Below are 21,175 nucleotides of genomic sequence, written 5' to 3'. Positions count from 1 at the left end.
AAATTATTTAAAATATAAAATGACAATATCTTTTCATTTTGATAGGGACCACGATGGCACAGTGGTTAAAACCACTAGCTGCAGGAAGAGCTGCTGACTATAAGTTTAGCAGTTTGAAGCAGCAAGTTGGGGTGATCTCCCAACTGTCAGCCCTAGCTTCTACCAATCCAGCAGTTCGAAAGCATGCAATGCAAGTAGATCAATAGGTCCCACCTCAGTGGGAAAGGGAAAGGACGCCCCATGCTGACATGCCGGCAAAAAGATTGGAGATGTCTATGGACAGCAGGCACCTCGACATGGAAAATGGAACAAGAGCACGTCCTCATAGCCGGAAGTTGAGCAGCGCCTTTTACCTTATCCTTGTTTGCGTGGCATTATTCGTTGTGTAAAAAGGCATTGGGTGTTTGCCTATATATGTACTGTAATCCACTCTTGAGTCCCTCCGGGGAGATAAAGCGGAATATAAACAAAGTGCATTATTATTATGTTATTATTTTGTAATCAAAGTTGGCACATTTCAACTGACTGGCTAAACTTCAAATCGTTTCCACCTCTGACTCCACAGCCCTGATCAATGGTGCATCAAAGTCAGACAAAATGAATGGATCAATTCTTCAGATAACCCAATGGGCAACCAAAATGGCAAAAAGTCTGGATGCTTAAAGGGGGACATGATAGCCATGTTTAAATATTTGAAAGGATGTCACACTGAGGAGGGGGCAAGCTTCTTTTCTGCTGCTCTGGAGACTAAGTGTTATATCCCAGCCAGCCATGGCTTCAGAGCCTGATCAGGAGCTGAACTCTGACACAGATGAGGCTTATTATGACTTTTCACCCAGTTCACCCAGTTCTGAACCCTTTGCAGCTCCAGGTGCCTGGAGAAATCAGCCAGGAAGGGCTGTTAATTGGAAGGGAGTCTCCTACTCTTCCTCGTCTGTGCCAGATGTTCTCAGCTCGCCTGAGAATGTGGATTTTAATCAAAGAGAATTTCTGAATCGTGAGAGAAGTGCAAAACAAAACCTTCGTAGAAGTCAATGTCTGGCGTCCCGAGGGGATAATGGTTAGAGTTCCCATGGGAAGTTTTTGAGAGTATTGCTCTCCCTATTTTGGATTCAGTTTAGGATCCATAAAAGCGTTTTGCTCAGTGGCTTCTTTGCAGTGTCAATGTAGCTCTTCCTTGAGAGAGGTTCTCCATCTCCAGCTCTTGTTTGTTTCCAAGCCAGGTTTATCCAGATCCAGTCGGGCCGTGACTCTCAAGTAGACCTTGACTTTACTCCAGTTGTTTCCTTGTTCCTGATTCAAGTTTGCCTCAGCTTTGAAAACCTTGCTGCCTTGATTGCTACAAAGTATTTCCAGTGGATTGAACTCTGTTTCTGCCAGCCTTGTTTCTCTGTTTCAACTCATGGACCCTTTGATTTCTTTGGACAGCTATCGAGTTCTCATTGTGGATTATAATATTGGACCTTTTTCTTTACCCATTTGGAACTACCATTGACTTTCTAAAAAGAACTATTCCTTACTCAAACTCTATACCTATTTCCATCTGGCTTTATATTTGCTTTAATAAAGATATTATATGTTATATTAACTCTGGTTTTCGAGTGCTCACGCTGCCTTGGGGTGCAACACTAAGACTCAATTGAGCAATTGATTCAAATTGCAGGAAAAAAAATTAAATGAGTTAACATTTATTTTACCAAGTAAAACAAAATGAAAGATTTATTCATTTTGAAAATAATTTCTTTTACCCAGTGTATGTCTTCAATATGATCCCTAGAGCCTCTTCCATTCCTGAACACAGTTTGGACACCTGGCATTTCTCCATCTATGGTAAAGGTCTTTGTTGTAGAATTTTGAGCATTAATTTGCTTGTGTGAGAGATTGACACCATGGTCCTGTGGTTACTGCAATTCTTCTCATGGGGACTGGAATGTATTTTGAGTGTTTCCAATCTGGGGGCCATTTGTTTTGTATATTCACCTACAGATTTTAATTAAGAGCTAGAGTAGCCCCCGGTGGCACAGCAGGTTAAACCGCTGAGCTGCTGAACTTGCTGACCGAAAGATTAGTGGGTCAAATCCGGGATGCGGGGTGAGCTCCTGCTGTTAGCCAACCTAGCAGTTTGAAAACATGCAAATGTGAAAACATCAAAAGGTAACGTCACTCCATGCAGTCATGCTGGCCACATGATCTTGGAGGTGTCTACGATCAACGCCAGCTCTTCGGCTTAGAAATTGAGATGAGCACCAACCCCCAGAGTAGGACACAACTAGACTTAATGTCAGGGGAAAACCTTTACCTTTACCTTTTAGAGTAGATTCAGCCACTATCGCTTGAAGTAGCTCTATTGGTATGACATTTGTTTCTGGTGACTTATTTCTTTGAGTGCTGCTTCCATTTCACTTTCTAAAATTGGAGGTCAGCTTCAAATGGTTCTTCCTTGAATGAATTTGTCACCCTTTCATCTCTTTTAAATAGTTCTTCCGTGTATTGTTCCCACTGTCTTTTTATTTCTATTTGATAAAAAAGAAAGAAAACCGAATGGAAAAGAAAGGAAGAAAAAAGAAAATGGCAAGTCATTAATTTCAAAAAGAAATCTTTTGCCAGTGATAGGCATCTTTTGTGCAAGATTTCATTTCAATATCTCAAACTGTTCAAAAGTTATAAAAATAGCAAGTGAACTATGCTGAGTGTCGAAGAGAAAACATGACATTTCTTGCTATAATGCCTACATCCAAAAGCTTTTTTTTATAGTGTCAGAAGTGACTGGAAAACATACTACAAGTTGATTCTAATGTGAGAGAATTGGCCATCTACAGAGACAGTGCCCAGGGGATGCCCGGATGTTTTACCATCCTGCTGGAAAGCTTCCCACATGTCCCTGCAAGCTAGAGCTGACAGACGGGAGCTCACCCAATCTCACAGATTCAAACCAGCAACTTTCATGTCAGCAAGCCAACCTTCAGGTCAGCAGTCCAGCCAGCACAAGGTTTTAAGCCATTGCGCCAACACGGCACCAGCCTTTTCTAATTAATGAGTTGAAATGAACAAATAATATTAGGCCATGGTTCGGTATTCAGGTGTTGTTTTATAGAATCATTCCAATAAAAATATAATAGAAGTATGTGCATTTAGTTATTTCTCCCTTCTATTTAAATCTAAAAACCCTTGATGAGCTACTTTAAATAAATATTTGATGCATTTTATGGTTTTAAATCTTGAATTACATCTTGATGGTTTGCAGCAACAAAATATATTTGAACTGGAGTCCATGGTGAAGAAAATGAGAAGAATCTAAGCCATAGGAAGAAAAGCCAGAAAATTGCAGTCTAAATTCAAGTTACATATGAGGAAATATAAAAGCTTACTTGCAATATCTCATCCTTTACATCAGCATTTCTCAACCTGGGGGTCGGAACCCCTGGAGGTGGGGTCGCGAGGGGGATTCAGAGGGGTTGCCAAAGACCAGTATTTTCTGTTGGTCATGGGGGTTCTGTGTGGGAAGTCTGGCTAAATTTGATCGTTGGTGGGGTTCAAGGGGCTCTTTGTTTGTAGATGAACTATAAATCCCAGCAACTACAACTCCCAAATGTCAAGGTCTATATTCCCCAAACTTCACCATTGTTCAAATTTGGGCATATTGAGTATTTGTGCCAAGTTTGGTCCAGATCCACCATTGATTGAGTCCACAGTGCTCTCTGGATGTAGGGGAACTACAACTCCCAAACTCAAGGTCAATGCCCACCAAACCCTCTCAGTATTTCATGTTGTTCATGGGAGTTCTGCGTGCCAAGATTGGTGCAATTCCATTATTTGTGGGGTTCCGAATGCTCTTTGATTGTAGGTGAACTATAAATCCCAGCAACTACAACTCCCAAATGACAACATCATTCCCAGTACAGTAGAGTCTCACTTATCCAAGCCTCTGGATTATCCAAGCCATTTTTGTAGTCAATGTTTTCAATATATCGTGATATTTGGTGCTAAATTCGTAAATACAGTAATTACAACATAACATTACTGCGTATTGAACTACTTTTTCTGTCAAATGTGTTGTATAACATGAGGTTTTGGTGCTTAATTTGTAAAATCATAACCTAATTTGATGTTTAATAGGCTTTTCCTTAATCCCTCCCTATTATCCAAGGTATTCGTTTATCCAAGCTTCTGCTGGCCCGTTTAGCTTGGATATGTGAGACTACTGTATTTTCAATATTTTCTGTTGTTCATGGGAGTTCTGCGTGCCAAGATTGGTGCAATTCCATTGTTTGTGGGTTTCCGAATGCTCTTTGATTGTAGGTGAACTATAAATCCCAGCAACTACAACTCCCAAATGACAACATCATCCCCCCCATCCCCCCCCCCCCCCCGAACCCCACCAGTATTCAAATTTGGGCGTATCAGGTGTTTGTGCCAAATTTGGTCCAGTGAATGAAAATACATCCTGCATATCAGATATTTACATTAAAATTAATAACAGTAGCAAAATGACAGTTGTAAGTAGCAACGAAAGTAATTTTATAGTTGGGGGTCACTAAAACATGAGGAACTGTATTAAGGGGTCATGGCATTAGGACGGTTTGCATATCGTGTTTCCCCGAAAATAAGACAGTGTCTTATATTAATTTTTGCTCCCAAAGATGCGCTAGGTCTTATTTTCAGGGGCTGTCTTATTTTTCCATGAAAAAGAATTCACATTTATTGTTGAACAAAAAAAATGAACATTTATTATATACTATACAATAGTTGTCATCACAAACCAGCAAAACCAGACAAACTGTGAATCCTATCAAGAATTTCTTGTTACTACTAATATTTCCATGTACAACACTCTATGGTACGTACATTTACTGATCCTGCACACTCTGGTATTCTGTTCGTTGGGCATGCTTTCAAACAAAAACTTTGCTAGGTCTTACTTTCGGGGGAGGCCTTATATTTAGCAATTCAGCAAAATTTCTACTAGGTCTTATTTTCTGGGGATGTCTTATTTTAGGTGAAACAGGGTATATATAGAGAGAGAGCGAGAGAGAGAACACACTTGTAGTTCTGAAACCAATCCACATTTCCCTGACGGCACAAATAGCACATGTCATAAGCTCAACTGTCTTGGCTTCTTGGAGTAGAGACTACAGTCTCTGGAAATGTATGTAAAAATAAGTAATGCACAAAAATAAAAGCAAGAAGCCTCTATCTTTTCCTTTTCTATTCTTGGACACGCTGGTAGTTGAGATCCCATGATACTGACCAGATCTGCTTCGGACAGGATCCCTTGAAGGTAAGAAAGCTCTCACTCTGTCTGCAGTGACCTGTTCCAGGTTTGTGAGTAAGAAGATGCTCTGAAACATGGATAGGGCAGGGTGGGCAGCAAAAATCCTATACGTGTTTACTAGAAGAACATCACTCTGAAAGCAGTAAGTGAGTACAGCATTCTGGTCTTAAATAGATTTCTGTAGTCTTAAAAGAAAAAATTGTGTTAGTATAGTTCAAACACACACACACACACACACACACACACACACATATATATATATATATATATATATATATATATATATATATATATATATATGCTCATGTGTAGAAGAATATGTTCAGCATCAGCAAGGAAGAAAGTCGAAAAAAAGTGCTGGCAGAAAACTCTGATCACACACAATGGAAAGTCTTAAAGTTTACAGATTAGGCATTCTGCCTTCCAAAAGGCTTTGTTGAGTGACATCTAAGCAGTCTGAGCAAGACTTGTTGTTTCAGTGTTAGTTTAAGTATAAAAATAAAAAAGTAGGAAAGAAACTTCCTGCACACTGGGAGTAAAAACAATTCAGGCTTCTTATGCTTTTAATATCATAGGGTCCCGTCCCCCCCACTTTTATACACATTCCCTGTTTTATGACTGCTTCCGAAACAAAAATAGAATGCATATCAAAACAAGTCCAAGTTTTCAAAGTGTTGTTTTCTTGCTACTTAAAGCTTATTGTGCAGTGCCACTAACTTAGTTTGTTGGTTTCACATTCTCTCTCTCTCTCTGCCTAGGCTTGAGTTATAAATACTGAGTGAGTGACAGCATATCCCCCATTTCACTCTGACTTCCCAAACATGCCTGGATTGTACTTGATCCCCATTCCTCTCCGGGCAGACTAGAAAACTCATGCACTTGAAATGTGTATTTCAGAAACATTTTGGTTTATCGTGTTTTCTGAAGAATGCGCACAGAGATTGGCATTTTGTCCTAGAAGTATTACTCTTCCCCTACTAATCTTGGTAGCCAATAGGAAATGTTAAAAAATGCAAGACATCCTTTCTTGGAGTGGAAAAAGAAGACTGCAGTGGCATTCCTATTAGATTTTGAGGCCTCTTATTTCTCACGGTGCGTTTAGAGTTCTGCCAGGTGAAATAAGAGGCAGAGTTGCGGTCCCTTTGATACAGGGGTGTCAAACTCATTTCCACCAAGGGCTACATCAACTTTATGGTTGCCTTCAAAGGGCCGTTTATCATTCTAAGCCTGTATAAATAGAACTTTGTTGTCCTGGCTTTGAAAGCTTCATGAGCAACATAAAATGATGTGGTAGGCTAGATTTGACCAAAACAATAACTTTTTATTAAAATTACAAGGGCTATCCACAAAGTAGGTTACGTTTTGGAATTAAAAATGAACAAAGTATAGAAGAAAACATTTACCATATGCAGTTGAAAGCCACACCCAAATACCACATCTCACGTAGTCGCCATTCAAATCTAGGCACTTACCATAGCGATGAATAGGCTTTGCAAATCCTTCCCCACTAAATTCTGCCACTTTCGCCCTCAACCACTTGTTTCCAACAATGGAGGCTGGCAACACAGCGTTTTGGTGACACTGCACAGCTGACCGGCTGGTTGAGGACACAAGCGGCAGAGTTTTGTGGGGAAGGATTTGCAAAGCTCATTCATCGCTATGGTAAGTGCCTATATTTGAATGGCAACTATGTTGAGAAGTGGTATTTGGGTGTGGCTTTCATCTGCATATGGTGAATGTTTTCTCCTATACCTTGTTCATTTTTAATTCCAAAACGTAACCTACTTTCTGGATAACCCTCATATTAATACCCAACCACTCACTCACATGCCCATCCATCCACTCATAACTTTTCCATCATAAATTTGACTTTTAATATAAAAATTATTTTCTTGTTTGCAGGTACCACATGTGATAAATCTATTGTTTTTAGTCAAACCAAAATTTGAGAAGTTACTTTTCAGAAAGAATACAAAAGAAATACTGAGTGCATTATTCGGGAAATTGCTTCAAAATCTTAACTATCAGACAAAACACAAAACTAATTTTTAGGAAGGTAGTTTTTTACACACTTGGAAAAAGATTGGGAAACGTGTATGTTTTATTTTAAAAGACAAAGGTTTTAAAGGTTACAGTTAGATGGCAACTGTCTCTAGGATGCTTGAGCAAATTCAATACAGGAGTTACAAATTGCTAAGGATGCTGAGTAGCAAATACTGATATTTATCACATACTAGCTTGCATACCCGTCGATGCCCGGGTGATTTGAAAAGGGCCTTGTTTGTTTTTGGATATGAGGTTATCTCAGTGTGGTCATACGTTACGCTATGTCTTTGCTTTTGTTTTTTATGAATGCTCCCATTACAAAAATGCATAAGGATGTGGGTGAACTACAATTCCCAAAAATCTTAGGTCAACCCTCTCCAAATTCCCCCAGTATTTACAGTTGGTCATGTTGGGTTTGTGTGCCAAGTTTGGTCCAGATCCGTCGTTGGCGGGGTTCAGTGTTGTCTGGATAAGAGTGAACTACAGCTCCCAGATTCCCAGGGCAATCACCCCAAAACTGTGCCAGTATTCACAGTTGGCCATGTTGGGTCCGTGTGGCAAGTGTGACGCCGAGAGTGCTCTAAGACTGCGGGTGAACTATACATCCCAGTCCCTTCAACTCCTCTAAATCATGGTGATTTCTCCCCAAATCTCTCTCTCCAGTATGTACAGTTCCTGATCAATTCCTCTGTTTGCTGTGTGCCATAGGAAAGTGTAGGAGAGGGTTAAGGGAGAAGCAGTGGGGGAGGGATCATGCAAATGAAGAGAGAAAAGAACACTGGGATGTGCTCGCTGTAACTTGCAATGTCCTGGGAGGGAGTGACTTGGTGGCTCCTCAGCACTGGGAACTATAGCTTATTTGTGGAGGCTGTCTATGGAAACAGACACCCATGCCGCATACACACATACAGATTTTCACTTTTATTATGTTTATAGATTTTGGTTGTATATACTGTATTTGTAAGGAAATGTATGCTTTCGCCTTTGGCAAAAACTGAAAATAAAGCAGGTTATCATTTGCCACTAGATCCATTTATATAATTTATATAAAAGAACTAATGGAATCAGAAAATGGAGAATTAGTAATACATTTACTAATAGAGATAAAAATGGAGAGAAATAATACAATGAAGTGTATTGTACACTTTAGAGCTGATGGATTTCATTGTTGGTGTTGTGTGACTTAAAGTACTTATTGATTTATGGCAAACTTAACACTAGATTTTCTTTCAAGCTTTGTTCAGATGGGATTCGCATTTGTCTTCCGCTGGGGCTGAAAGAGTGTAACCTGCCCAAGCTCTCCAAGTGGGTTTCCATGGCTGGGCAGAAATTCAAACTCTTATCGTTATCTGATACTTAAACCACTGCACAACACCATACTGGCTTTCAGTTGTATTTAACTGAATGCCACAAAAGTAGGCAAAAACGATTTTTGGCAAAGCAATATTTATTTTATACTAACTTGGGCACCTGGTGATGCCTGGGTTATTTAAAAAAGGCATTGTTTGTTTTTGGATGTTATGTATTCTCAGTTTGGTGCAGGTGAATGACAATTCCCAGAATCATGGGTCAATCCTCCCTGAACCCTGCCAGTATTCAAAGTTGGCCATTTTGGGTCTGTGCGCCAATTTTGAATAATTCTGAATAAAAGAGAACTACAGCTCCCGGATTCCAAGGGCAATCACCCCCAAATCCAAGCTGGTCATGGGGCTTCTTTGTGCCAAGTTAGGTCCAGGTCCATTGTTGTTGGGAGTCACTTTTTCAGGGGGTCCAGAGTGTTCTCTGATTGCAAGTGAACTATAAATCCCAGTGCCTACAATGGGTATAAATCTAGGTGAATTCCCCCCAAATTCCTCTAGTATATTCTGTTGGTCATGGGGGTTCTGTGTGCCAAAAGTTATCCAGGTCCATTGTCAGTGGGGGTTACAGTGCTGTGTCTTGGTGAAGGGTGAACTACAACTTCCATCATGTGGAGTCAATCCCCCAAACTCCTCCAGTATGTTTTGTTGCTGCTCACTCCTGCAGTGTTTGTTATGTAGACAGAGTTGAAAAGACTAGGAAAGAGTTGAGGGAGAGGAAGTGGGCGGGGTCATGCAAATTTCACACCCATGGAAAGAGAAAAGAGCCCTGGGATGCCTGCCTGTGGTGGAGGAAACATGTAAAATCTAGGATGAAATGGTCCCCAAATCCTTGGGTGGTGGATCGTAGTGTTTGTGGAAGACATTAGCAGAGTTTAGGCTACATGCTTATGGTACTCACTATAACCTGCAGTGTCAGTCGAGGGAGTGCCTTTGCAGACTTCTCAGCACTTGGAACTATAGCTATTTGTGGAGGTGGAAACCTGTCTGTGTAAATGGATACCTCTGCCACATAGACACATGCAGATTGTCACTTTTATTATGTATAGAGATGGTTTTTATCTGATGACTATTAAAATAAAAAATCAAGATCGATTCAGTCCATTTAAGTTTGGAAATGCTTACTGACGTTGGTCTATTTACATTTGTAATTATATTATATTATTTATTTATTTACAACATTTCTACCCTGCCCTTCTCACCCGAGGGGACTCAGGGCGGCTTACAACCGGCAAAATTCACTGCCACACAGATAAAAAAAGCAACACATTAAAAACCATTAGCAATAATCCATAAAATACATTAATCGAGCTTAAAACATATAATTACTTAATACCATTCTTCCGAGGAACCATTGCACATAAACCTAAGTTCAGAACATGTCAATATAGTACAGTAGAGTCTCACTTATCCAACATAAACTGGCCGGCCGAACGTTGGATAAGCGAATATGTTGGATAATAAGGAGAGATTAAGAAGAAGTCTATTAAACATGAAATTGGGTTATGATTTTACAAATTAAGCACCAAAACATCATGTTATACAACAAATTTGACAGAGAAGGTAGTTCAATATGCAGTAATGCTACATAGTAATTACTGTATTTACGAATTTAGTACCAAAATATCATGATATATTGAAAACATTGACTACAAAAATGCGTTGGATAATCCAGAACGTTGGATAAGCGAATGTTGGATAAGTGAGACTCTACTGTACTTATTCATTAAATGCTTGTGCACAAAGCCATGTCTTTAGCATTTTTAAGCAAGCAAATACAAATATTACTAGATGTGACTTTCACACAACTTCTCCTTCTTTCTGCCAGCCTGTGGCAAACATGAAAAACAGTGCTGGAAGCAGATAATCAAAAGTCTGGTGAGAATTTTACTGTATTTTATTGCCCAAAGCAGAAGTGAACATGGGTATCAGAACAATTTTCTATTGCTATGACATGTGAACCAATTTATTTGCTATTTATACATTTCTCCATCTTGAAGCATCATAGTTATTTAATTCTTCCATCCCATACGATTGGCTAACTTCATTGTCACCCCAATTACCCAAGTTGGAGGGATCTCAACTAAGAGTGGCCAGAATCATTAATAGGCTCGAGTAGTTTAATTTTTAAGTAAGGAAACAAAATAGTTCTGGCCTGACTCAGAAGTTAATATATCGCCTGTAGTGGAGAGATAAGGAAGCAAGTATTTCAAGGGTATAAACACTCAATATGGAGAGGAGCCATACCAAAAGGTATAAGAAGCAAAAATGTGTACAGTCCACTTGTGAAGGAAGAAATGTAAACCACGTTTCTTGAAAAATATGACCATTGAAAGGTGCGCAGAGGGGAGGAATCTGGAAAGTTACTGTAGGAACAGGAGGCTATACTATGAACCAGAATGACGATCTGGATAAAGGCAAACAAACTGAAATTTAATGCTGCTCTGGAGACTAAGACTCAATTGAGCAGGAGAAAAATTAAATGAGTTTACATTTATTTTACAAAGTAAAATAAAATGTAAGATTTATTCATTTTGAATATAATTTCTTTTACCCAGTGTATGTCTTCAATATGATCCCTAGTGCCTCTTCTGTTCCTGAACCCAGTTTGGACATCTGGCATTTCTCCATCTATTGTAAAGGTCTTTGTTGTATAATTTTAAGCATTAATTTGCTTGCATGAGAGATTAATTAAGAGCTAGAGTAGCCCCCGATGGCACAGCAGGTTAAACCTCTGAGCTGCTGAACTTGCTGACCAAAAGACTGGTGGGTCGAATCTGGGATATGGGGTGAGCTCCCGCTGTTAGCCAACCTAGCAGTTCGAAAACATGCAAATGTGAATACATCAAAAGGTACCACTCTGGGGGGAAGGTAATGGCACTCCATGCAGTCATGCTGGCCACATGACCTTGGAGGTGTTTCCGGACAACGCCGGCTCTTCGGCTTAGAAGTGGAGATGAGCACCAACCCCCAGAGTCGAATACGACTAGACTTAACGTCAGGGGAAACCTTTACTTTTACCTTTACTAGGGGAGCTTTTGCACAATTAAAATTTGTGCACCAGCTGCACCTTTACCTTGAGAAGCCAGACTTGGCCATGGTTGTCCATGCTCTTGTTACATCTTCATTAGATTACTGCAACACACTCTATGTGGGGTTGCTTTTGAAGACTGTTCAGAAGCTTCAAGTAGTTTAATGAGTGGCAGCCGAGCTGCTCACCAAGGCAGTGTATAGGGAACATACAACTCCCCTGCTGCGTCAGCTCCACTGGCTGCCAATTTGCTACCAAGCACAATTCAAAGCCTATAAAACCCTAAACTGTTCTGGCCCAGCTTACCTGTCAGAACACATATCCCCCTATGAACCATCACAGGCACTAAGATCTTTGGGGGGAGGACTGCTTTTGGTCCCACCTTCTTCAGAGGTGTGCCTGATGGGGGGCGAGGGACAGGGCCTTTTCAGTGGTAGTCCCTCATCTGTGGAACTCCCTTCCCAATGAAATTAGATTGGCCCCCTCCCGCCTATCCTTTAGAGAACAAGTTAAAACTTGGCTATGGAACCAAGTGTTTGGGGACTAGCACAGGGCTATTGTACAGCTACGAAGTGAATGACAATGTGATTGGAATGGCATCTGGATTATAATTTTTAGTCTATGTGTAATCTTTTAACAGCTTGTTTATGTATTTATGTTAGTGATGTAACGCAAAATGTATGTTATATTTTGTTTGTCTTATGTTAATGTGACATTGAATTATTGCCAATTTGGAAGCTGCTCTGAGTCCCCTTCGGCACTGAGATAGAGTGGGATAAAAATACAGTAAATAAATAAATGTTGTAATTGTTTGAGAGTTAGACTCGGATTCTGAGAGACCATGATTCAAATCCCTGCTTGGCCATGGGTGATCTTGGGCACGTCACGTTCTCTCAACCTCAGATGAAGGCAAGGGCAAACCAACTTTGAACAAATGGTGCCAGGTGAACCCTGGGTCACCATAAGACAGGAATGATTTGAAAGCACACAACAAAAAGGACCACACTACAGGAAGCAATGCATTTGACAAAAGTTTGGCAGTATTGAGAAAGCCTTTGAGTACAAAACGCTTTGTGTTAATGGAATCAAATAATGAGGAACCTACATTTTGCCTTCCGCATATTACAAAATAATTTTTTGTGACAAGCAGCCGCTAAACAGATTCTATACTATTATATCAGTACCATGAATTTCATTTGTTTAAAACAACCAAAGGTGTCAAAATCTGTACAAACAGGAATGACTGAAGAGGGGGAGGGAGTAAGTCTTAGTCTGGATAACTCACATGATTTTTTATTGTTGTTGAAAATCTGACTGAATGCTGTTTTATTCAGAATAATTAATCAGAATCACACACTACAATAGGATTCAATAGAATTTGTGCCGTTTATTGATGCAAATTGCTGAGAAAGCATGAAGTGGTAAAATTGAATGTGTGTTAAATGTTCCCTGTTAATATAATCAAAATAATCAAACTGCAGAGATTTTTTCCAAAACCTAGTAAACATCTTAGGAAATACAATTTTGCATAGTTTTTTGAGCACTTCTGAGAGACTGCATTGTGTTTCAAAATATAAAGCTGATGTGATGTGTCTTAGGGTGTTCATATATATTTCAACCTCTGTGATAATGAATGTGAACGGAAATGTTGTTACAAAAAACTTCCGTAAGACAAAGAAAAGTTGCCATTTAGATACCAAGATTAGTATTTTAAGGAAATGCTAAAGATTGAAAGAATACCCAGAAAGTTGAGTAATAAAGAGGAATGAAGAGTAGAAACAGGATTGAACTAAGCAAGCGAAGTAGGCAGCATTTGAGATAGAAGTCAGAGAAGAAAGAAGAGAAGGTGGCTTGAAGAAAAAGTGCCAAAGAAGAAACAAAATTGATGTAAAAATGACCCAGGGAAATATGCAAGCACTTCACATAGTTGGGATGTTTTATTTTGTTGAGGTGAGGTACAGGTTAGACAGGAACGCTGGGAACTGGGATGGAACAAAACAGTAAATTACAGTAATTTGGCAAAATCAATGATAGTCAGCTCTCTGTACTTGTGGGTTTAACTTTGGCAGACTTGATTATTTGTGGATTTGAGGAATATGTTCTCTTTAGAAATCTCTTTGTTCACCAGCATGACTATATAGTCAAGGAAGCTGCTCATCGGGTTGTGATGGAGGACAGCAACGGTTCTTTCAAATATTAACTTTGGGCTAAGTGTTTAAGGCAAAAATGGGCATGATCAAAAACAAAGATGGCAGGGACCTAACAGAAGCTGAAGAGATCAAGAAAAGGTTGCGAGAATATACAGAAGATCTGTATAGGAAGTATAATAATTTAGAGGATAGCTTTGACAGTGTGGTGAGTGAACTATAACCAGACATCCTGAGGAGCGAGGTTGAATGGGCCTTAAGAAGCATTGCTAATAACAAGGCAGTAGGAGACGACGGGATCCCAGCTGAGTTGTTTAAAATCTTGAAAGACGATGCATGGAGATGCATGCCAGCAAATATGGAAAACACAAGAATGGCCATCAGATTGGAAAAAATCAATTTATATCCACATACCCAAAAAGGGAAATGCTAAAGAATGCTCAAACTTCTGTACAGTGGCACTTATTTAACATGCCAGTAAGGTAATGCTAAAGATCCTGCAAGGGAGACTCCAGCAATACATGGAGCAAGAGTTGCCAGATGTCCAAGCTGGTTTTAGAAAAGGCAAAGGAACAAGAGACCTAATTGCCAATATCTGCTGGATAATGGAGGAAGCCAGAGAGTTTCAGGAAAACATCTATTTCTGCTTTATTGACCTTGAAGTGACTAGCATGAACTTGAAGGAACTGGGGGCGGTATGGCCGACAGGGAGCTCTGGTGTAGACTGGTCCATGAGGTCACAAAGAGTCGGAAATGACTGTGTGAATGAAGAAGAAAGTGTTTACAGGAAACAAAAATGGGTTTTGTGTTTAGATTGGGATCTCATGGTGCAAAATATCTCTTTATATACAGTATTTCACCAAATCTAAGGTGCACTTTTCCTGTTTAAGGACCTTAGATTCACTTTCTTTTTTTTAAAAAAAGTGTTATATCTGAGAGAAAGAGGAGAATGAGAATGAAGGGCCTCAGCCCCAACAGCTCTTCTTTGGCCTTAGCCAGAAGGCTACTTACCACTATTTTAGCTAAGTGCCACTTCCTGCTTCTGCTATCTTCCCATTGGGACATAGCCTTAATAAATGAGACTCATACAAGCAAAATGACTTGTGGGTTTCTTCATACTCTCTCTGCACTCCACAGGAATGATTGCATTACAAAGCTGCATTTAAACAAAACAAAATATATTGTACATGCAGCGGAAATTCTAAAAAATATCCTAAGAAAATGGGGTTTTTTCCCCTAAAACGGAAGTTTCAAAAATATGCTGCACCTTAAATTACATGGCACTTTAGTTTTGGTGAAATACTTACTTACTTTACTTAGGCGACCCCTCGTAGGCTGAGGATGATGGTCCTCCCGTCAATAGGCTGAAGAGACCTATTCTTGATCCGCATATTCTCCTGCAGTGAGGACATCGGTTTCCAGGTGGAAGGCGGTCCCAGTCAGGGTTGGCTTGAGGTGCCTTCCTCTTGGCACGTTTCTCCCTTAAGCCTTCTATTTGTGCCTTTTTGAACTCCGCAGCACTGCTGGCCACAGCTGACCTCCAGTTAGTGCGCTCAGGGGCCAGGGCTTCCCAGTTCTCAGTGTCTATGCCATAGTTTTTAAGGTTGGCTTTAAGCCCATCTTTAAATCTCTTTTCCTGACCACCAACTTTCCGTTTTCCGTTCTTGAGTTGGAAGTATAGTAACTGCTTTGGGAGACTGTGATTGGGCATTCGGACAACGTGGCCAGTTCAGCAGAGTTAATGGCGTAGGAGCATCACTTCAATGCTGGTGGTCTTTGCTTCTTCCAGCATGCTGATATTCCAGCACACTGACATTTGGTGAAATCCCCACTCCTCAAAATCCAAAATACAGAATACTTGTCACACCTCAGCACTGGTTCACCTTGCTCCAACACTCAAACTCCACTACAGCAGGCTTGGGTTTTTTAGTTTATTGAAGAAAGATAGCAAAATGTAATAAAAAGCAGTAAGGGAAGTAAAATCCAATTGCAAGTACAATCCTTAAATGCAGATCAATGATTTTGTAGTTATTAGTCCAAAGTCCCAAAATGAACACAATAGTTCTGGGATAACATGAATACACAAGCTTCAAAAGTAATCCAAACACAGATTCTAGGCATGAAACGAGGCTTGAACTGAAAGCATGGCAAGGGATGATTCTCCAAAGGCGAGGTTGCTCTGACTGGAATCTTTCCCAAATTACATCTCTTTTAACCCTCCTTGCAAGACATAAACACATTCCTGTGCACTCTTGTTTCTCCGCGTCTGCCTGCAATTCTCACACTGTGACGGAGGCCTGATCTCAACTTTAATCTGGAATCCCTGTCTAAAAAGTATTCATCCCCCTCACTACCATTTGAGCTCTGGTGACAATTCTCAGACTCCGGTAGAAGGTCATCCTTATCTTTGCTCGACTGAGAACTTTCCACATTCCCTCCTGTCTGTTTGCCCAAGCCATCCTCAGTTCCCGAATCCACCTGCCTTTCTGAGTCAACAACATTCCCTGAGACAAACTGCGGCTGCACATTTCCTGGAACAAACTGCTGTTCCCCAAATCCCCTTTCATCATCATCAGACTGAACCACAGGAGTCCCCAGTGGTGGAGAGGGTTAAAGCCTCGTGACTTGAAGGTTGGGTTGCTGACCTGAAGGCTGCCAGGTTCGAATCCCACCCAGGGAGAGCACGGATGAGCTCCCTCTATCAGCTCCAGCTCCATGCGGGGACATGAGAGAAGCCTCCAACAAGGATGGCAAAAACATCAAAACATCCGGGCGTCCCCTGGGCAACGTCCTTGCAGACGGCCAATTCTCTCAACTCAGGTTGCTCCTGACACGAAAAAACCCCCACAATAATACTTCTGATCCCAAGTATTTTGCAAAAGGGATATTCAAGCAGTAGTTGCTTTCTGGAAGAGGAGAACTAGTCTCTCCCGGATTTTGGCAAGCTTGCTGAATGGGCAAAAGTGCAGAACTTCATGTTCAATATTCACTGAGGTATATCTCCATAGCATTAACTTTGAGTAAGCTGCGTTTAGCAACATGGAGTCACCTCTAATTTAAATAACTCTCTCCAGCCTCCAGCTATAAACAATAAGTATAAACCAAGCCACCTTCTGCACAATCTTGCTTCATACCCAGGTTTGCCTTGCCAAGAGCACATGCACTTCCTCACCCATTTGGCCGCAACTGCACAGTCACACAGTCTGAGCATTCTTGTGAGACCTTCCTCAGTTTAGACATACCATGACTGCAGAGAAAGGATATTATTGCAAGAAGAGTGATGGAATAACAATGATATTTAATTCATTGATCGGTTTTTCCTGTCAATGAAAAGGGATGATCTTTGCAAGTACAATGTGACTACGTCGTGCAGTAAGCTCCATACAAAGACACTTTTATCCTGCTGTAATGGGTGTATGGTAAAGTCCTATACAGTGTGAATTTCCTTCCCATCCTAGTTCACTGATTACTTGAGTCAAAGTGAAATGGAGATCATATTTAATTATAGCAGCATTTCAAGGATCAGATTAGAGGAACAGCACTGGAGCTCCAAATAGGCCGTGGGACAATTTCTGTATCAAGCTTCTGAGTCTAAGAAATGAGCATGTTGTTTTGTCTGCCTTGTCATGTAGGCTCTGTTTTTGACATCTAGATACCTATGATCGATTTTTTTCCCCTCACAGAGGATGCGGTAGGCACTACCAAACAGCACCTCAGTGCCCTCCCCAGGAGTTTAGGATTCCTTGTCTAATCGGCTTTTCGACAAGGCTTTTTCTGCATAGTTCATTTTGGCACAGGCTCATGAGTTCATTTGTTGTGAGTTCAGGGCTTTCACGGGGCAGCAACCACATCAATAATTGGAAAAATGCAAACTGTTGAAGTCAATTCAGTCCACAGTGAGGCTCAACATTGGCACAACTACTAAAATCCCCTTTAGCTCTTTTTTGTTGTTGAAAAAAATTGCATAAATAGCTGTCAAATGCCTCATGTTCCCTTCAGTAATTTTGCTATCACATTTTCCAGCAGTCTGAGCAATTCCTACAAAGGCTGCTTCCTTCAAAGCAGATGTATTTAATTCTGCCACATTTTTAGCACTTCCATCATCCATTATGCAGCAAACGGTTTATGATTAAAAAGTAGTAGTATTACTTTAACTTTTGTGTACTCTGTGTTCCCCTTTATATCTCAGTTCAAAATATTTCATAAAGCTCCATGGTGATAGATGGAATCATTTTAAATTGAGTTTTCAGTGTTATAAATGTGTGTTTGTTTAAGCCACCTTGGAGTTTGTGCTGAAAAACAGATGTGCACATTTACTTAGTAGTAAAACCCATGAACTCAGTGGAATTTTCCTCTAAGGAAATATCCCCAATACGGCATAAGTACAATAGAGAATTATTTTGGGTAGCTGTGAGTGTTTTGGGCTGTATGGCCACGTTCCAGTGGCATTCTCTCCTAACGTTTTGCCTGCATCTCTGGCTGGCATTTTCAGAGGTTCTGTTGGCAGTGAAGCAAGGGGAATTATATATACCTGTGGAATGTCCAGGGTGTGAGAAAGAACTCTTGTCTATTTAAAGCAAATGTGAATGTTGCAATAGCAAGCTTGAATTAGCATTGAGTAGCTATGCAGCTGCAAAGTGAATCAGTGAGGGTATCTGCATGGAGGTAGCCTGGCCTTTGTTGCCTGGAGGCATCCTGTTTGTGAGGTGTTAACTGGCCCTTGATTGCTTGCTGTCTGGAGTTCTCTTGTTTCATTATTTACTGTTTTGATTCTGGTGTTTTTTTAATTACTGGTAACTAGATTTCATTCATTTTTATGTTTTCCTCTTTTTTGTTGAAATTGTTCATGTGCTTGTTGATTTCAGTGGCTTCTCTGTGTAGTCTGACATAATGGTTGTCAGAGTGGTCTAGAATTTCTTTGTTCTCAAATAATTTTCTGTGTCCAGGTTGGTTCATCAAATGCTCTGATATAGGTGACTTTTCTGGTTGAATTAGTCTTGTTCTTTGATTCGTGTCTGGGCGCTGTGTTTGGTGGTCCCTTTGTAGACTTGTCCACAGATGCAAGGTATATGGTAAACTCCCACAGTGGTTAGAATACAGAATTGTAGATCATTTGTAGGTTGTATTTCTTCATCAGCTTCCTTATGTGGTCAGTGGTTCCCTTGATGTATGGTAAGAACACTTTTCCTCTTGGTTGATCTTTGTCTTTACTCCCATGGCTTGTTCTTGGTCTTGCAGCTCTCACCTTGGAGAAGATGGGGTTCACAGATCCTGTTTGCACAGTATATCAATGCTTTAATTGTTTCTTTTTTGACCTGGATGATGGTTGGAGTTTTTATGTAGATATCAGTTAGTTGCGCTTCTGCCAACCTAGCAGTTCGAAAACATCTGTTCTTCGGCTTATAAATGGAGATGAGCACTAATCCCCAGAGTTGGACACAACTAGACTTAACGTCAGGGAAAACCATTACCTTTATCTATCAGTGTGCATAGGCTTTCTGTAAATTTTGTGGCCCAATTGTTGAGTTGGTTTGCAGATGACTAGGACATATAAAAATTGTAGTTTTCCTTCATTTTCTTTTTCCATGGTAAATTGGATGTTTGGGTAGATGTAGTGATGTGGTCCAGGAACTTGTGTAGTTTTTCTTCTCCATGGCTCTTAATGGTGAAGGTTGTTACACTTTAAGAGTAACAAATACACAATAACTGTGCACAGTTGCAAAAGGAAAAACTGTAAACTTTACTCTTTACATCAGAGTCCAAACATAAACTTGCAGTGTTGCATCAAAACATAAATCTTACAGTGTAACAAACTTACATAGTCCTTGTAAGCATTTCAAGATGCAAAGAGCATCACAAGATGCTCCGGTTTTTAAGTAACTATTATGTTGTTTTTTATCTTGTATTGCATTGTTTTAAAATCTCATTGTTTTAGTTGATTTTTTGCAGTTGATTTAGAGAATTATTGCAATAAGTCAGTGAAATTTTGCCATTTTTCACAGCATCTCTGACACAATTGTATTTGATGTCAACCTGTTTACTTCTTTGTTCAACCCTAGCTTGAGTTGCCATTAATACACAAGTTTGGTTATCTTCAAAAATGTTTGTTGGTTCCTTTGCTGGAATCTGTAAATCCTTCAGCAGTTGCTTTAGGACACATACTTCTGTGTAGGCTAAAGATAGTACACCAAATTTGGCCACACTCAAACTCAAGGCTACAACACAAAACTTTGTTTTTTTAGATTTCCAATCTATAACTCTGTTACTAAATTTAACTAAAATTCCTGTTGTTGATTTTCTATCAGGGCTATATTACCAAAGTCACTGTCCACATAGCCCTCTAGTGTTAATGAATCATCAGGGTTCAAGGCTAAACAAAAATGTTGTGTTTCCTTTAAATACCTCATTAATCTTTTGAGACCATTTCAAGCTGCTATACTTGGGTTACTTGAATACCGACTTAAGAAATTTACAGTAAAAGCAGTATCTACACGAGTGTAGCTACTTATATATAGCAATTGCCCAATTACATTTTTGTATAATTCCTTTTATTGAAATGGCTCAGCATTTTCAATTTCATTCTAGAACTCTAAGATCATAAGTGATTGAACCCCGGGCTGTGGTGCAGGCTGGAAATCAAGCCAGCTGCAACAAATCACTCTGACCAAGAGGTCATGAGTTCGAGGCCAGCCCGTGCCTGCGTCTTGTCTTTGTCTCTGTTCTATGTTATGGCATTGAATGTTTGCCTTTATGTGTGCAATGTGATCCGCCCTGAGTCCCTTTCGGGGTGAGAAGGGCAGAATATAAATGCTGTAAATAAATAAATAATAAACTCCTTTACAGTTTTCCAAGTAGTATGGTTAACTAGTGAGACATTGAGCAAAATCTTGTAGGCTGTTCTCACCTCCTAACAGGAGTTCTGTTTTTGTAGGATCCAGTGAGACATGCTCTGCTCCAAGATAATACCATTACATACCTTCTAGGTAACACTCAACATGCTGTGGCTGTTAAACTATTTTCATATGTGGGTATGTAGGTTCTATACATTTTAAAAAGTTATTTCTGTTCACACTCCACATTTAAAATTTACTATCAGAGCATTTGATGTGTTGGGGGCTTTCTCAGGTGAAAACAGGGAAATAGGAGTTCAATCTTCAATAATTCTAGTGTAAAGTGACCTGCAGCTCCTGGACCAAAATGCACCTTGGAATATAATTATCCTTTGACTTTCACACATTTCTGAATTGGACACAGGTATTGTTGGATTGAAAATGTACTAAAATGCATTTCAAAGCCTGTGTCTTTGGCTAAGGCATATTAT

At 40.0% G+C, this 21,175-nt stretch overlaps 1 protein-coding gene and 1 long non-coding RNA gene across 8 annotated transcripts in view; one reads left to right on the top strand and one right to left on the bottom strand.

The window, feature by feature from the left end:
• Positions 1–55: 55 nt before the first annotated feature.
• LOC134293910 (uncharacterized) overlaps positions 56–21,175 on the bottom strand; it is a 41,606-nt gene continuing 20,486 nt past the window's right edge. The window contains exon 3 of the long non-coding RNA XR_010000877.1: positions 56–2,513. This is a non-coding gene — a long non-coding RNA (uncharacterized LOC134293910). The remainder of the gene's footprint in view (positions 2,514–21,175) is intronic.
• Positions 5,087–21,175, top strand: part of ccdc141 (coiled-coil domain containing 141) — a 192,447-nt gene continuing 176,358 nt past the window's right edge. For 2 of the 7 annotated variants that reach the window (XM_062962973.1, XM_062962964.1), the window contains exon 1: positions 5,088–5,278. The gene's annotated coding sequence lies outside the window, so the exon portion shown is untranslated. Of the gene's footprint in view, positions 5,279–21,175 lie in introns of all 7 variants that reach the window. The other 5 variants (XM_062962994.1, XM_062962979.1, XM_062962957.1 and 2 more) reach the window with 4 other exon arrangements.

Source organism: Anolis carolinensis, chromosome 1 (genome assembly GCF_035594765.1).
Source record: "Anolis carolinensis isolate JA03-04 chromosome 1, rAnoCar3.1.pri, whole genome shotgun sequence".
Lineage (NCBI taxonomy): Eukaryota > Metazoa > Chordata > Lepidosauria > Squamata > Dactyloidae > Anolis > Anolis carolinensis.
Note: the sequence above shows the minus strand (reverse complement) of the source record. Positions and strands in the feature narration are given on the sequence as shown.